This window comes from Schistocerca gregaria, unplaced genomic scaffold, assembly GCF_023897955.1.
Source record: "Schistocerca gregaria isolate iqSchGreg1 unplaced genomic scaffold, iqSchGreg1.2 ptg000672l, whole genome shotgun sequence".
In the NCBI taxonomy this organism is placed as follows: Eukaryota; Metazoa; Arthropoda; class Insecta; order Orthoptera; family Acrididae; genus Schistocerca; species Schistocerca gregaria.
In genome coordinates this window covers 60,001-62,500 of record NW_026062055.1, presented here as the reverse complement: position 1 = coordinate 62,500, position 2,500 = coordinate 60,001, and positions in this window count along the sequence as shown.

The following is a 2,500-nucleotide window of genomic DNA, read 5'->3' as shown; positions in this document are numbered from 1 at the left end:
CAAGCCACCGCCGCGTATCGCTTCATACCCACATGGGCCTAGTCACGTGTGTGGATGTGGCGGGTACCGCTGAAACAACCGGTTAATAGCTGTACCGATCGTCGCCATCACAGATTCACCTCCAGCGTGAACAACCGCTCAACAACGGATTTCCAGTTCATTTGCGTATCTTGGGCAGTAAACGTAGATGTCCACCTACATTTGCGAATTCAACAATTCTTGCATGCCAGGATGTCATGTGTCACGACACGCTACATCAGACCACATACACACTGCGACATGTGCAGAAGAGAACACGTGGAAGGTGGCCCGCGCAAGTATGCGATGTCCCTTCCGCGATCCACTGTCAACCGGCATCTGCGGCATGTCCCAGATATGGAACGCGGTCCACCAGGGTAGCACTTTGTGTGAGGCAATACGACAAAGTCGGAATACACGCGTCACTACATCAGACGGCTCACGCTGACCTGACCTGACCTGACCTGACCTGACTCACCGCACCACCACCCCCAGCGACCCAGGGTGACATACAATGCGTTCGTACGTTCCTCCCACACGCCTCTACGGCGTACCACAGTGCAACCTAGCTGTTATTGGGAGACGAGACAAGTAGCATCGAGCACAACATATGGAAATTGAGATTCGACACCGTTGGGCACAGCCAGCGTACAGTCACACGTATCACACTACTTCACTCTGTACGTAACTACCGATGATCGGTACAGCGTGTGGGTTACGCGTACGACATCAGCGGACAATGGACACAGACCATACCACGACGTACACTGAGGGCGTCGACATCTGAATGCAACTGAACAGCTGCGAGGCTCATTTAACACTCACACGCCAGACCGACCAGCTTGAGAGGACAGAGACACAAAGAGGGGGACAGAGGGGGGGGGGGGGCCGATATAGTCCTATTGCAGTACAATTGACAGTGGATAGCGGGAATATGTGGAAAGTAAGCAACACTCGCAAGACATCTACATGAGGATAACAACGACACCAGAGATTCCGAGCAGTGAACTATGTTAGGCAAAGGGACAACGTGGGTTAGGTTAAGGGACAACGTGGGTTAGGTTAAGGGACAACGTGGGTTAGGTTAAGGGACAACGTGGGTTAGGTTAAGGGACAACGTGGGTTAGGTTAAGGGACAACGTGGGTTAGGTTAAGGGACAACGTGGGTTAGGTTAAGGGACAACGTGGGTTAGGTTAAGGGACAACGTGGGTTAGGTTAAGGGACAACGTGGGTTAGGTTAAGGGACAACGTGGGTTAGGTTAAGGGACAACGTGGGTTAGGTTAAGGGACAACGTGGGTTAGGTTAAGGGACAACGTGGGTTAGGTTAAGGGACAACTTGAGTTAGGTTAAGGGACAACTTGAGTTAGGTTAAGGGACAACTTGAGTTAGGTTAAGGGACAACTTGAGTTAGGTTAAGGGACAACTTGAGTTAGGTTAAGGGACAACTTGAGTTAGGTTAAGGGACAACTTGAGTTAGGTTAAGGGACAACTTGAGTTAGGTTAAGGGACAACTTGAGTTAGGTTAAGGGACAACTTGAGTTAGGTTAAGGGACAACTTGAGTTAGGTTAAGGGACAACTTGAGTTAGGTTAAGGGACAACTTGAGTTAGGTTAAGGGACAACTTGAGTTAGGTTAAGGGACAACTTGAGTTAGGTTAAGGGACAACTTGAGTTAGGTTAAGGGACAACTTGAGTTAGGTTAAGGGACAAATTGAGTTAGGTTAAGGGACAAATTGAGTTAGGTTAAGCGATAATCTGGTACAGCCACAGTTAGGTTAAGCGATGATCTGGTACAGCCACAGTTAGGTTAAGCGATGATCTGGTACAGCCACAGTTAGGTTAAGCGATAATCTGGTACAGCCACAGTTAGGTTAAGCGATAATCTGGTACAGCCACAGTTAGGTTAAGCGATAATCTGGTACAGCCACAGTTAGGTTAAGCGATAATCTGGTACAGCCACAGTTAGGTTAAGCGATAATCTGGTACAGCCACAGTTAGGTTAAGCGATAATCTGGTACAGCCACAGTTAGGTTAAGCGATAATCTGGTACAGCCACAGTTAGGTTAAGCGATAATCTGGTACAGCCACAGTTAGGTTAAGCGATAATCTGGTACAGCCACAGTTAGGTTAAGCAATAAAGTTGGTTAAATTTGGTATTGTGGGAAAGGGGGAAGAGAGAGAGAGGGGGGGGGGGGGGTGGATAGTGGTGGCAGTACGCGGATGCCTGAGTCACCGTCAGATACGTCACGTCGGTTCGATGCTTGTAGCAAGAGGCTGGCGGGTCTGTGTCTCTCACTTCTGCAATTTTTCATGTGGTATAACACGAGGGCGGGGGGTGATATTTGGTGCCCCTCTGTGTAGGATGTGTGTTGGTTTATCTGAGCAATGGTAGTTGTCGGAGGAGTGGGGTATTGTGCTTTTATAGGTGGACCTACTGCTCTGGTTATCATAGTGTCGACGGTGCAATGTCGCAGAGAGGAT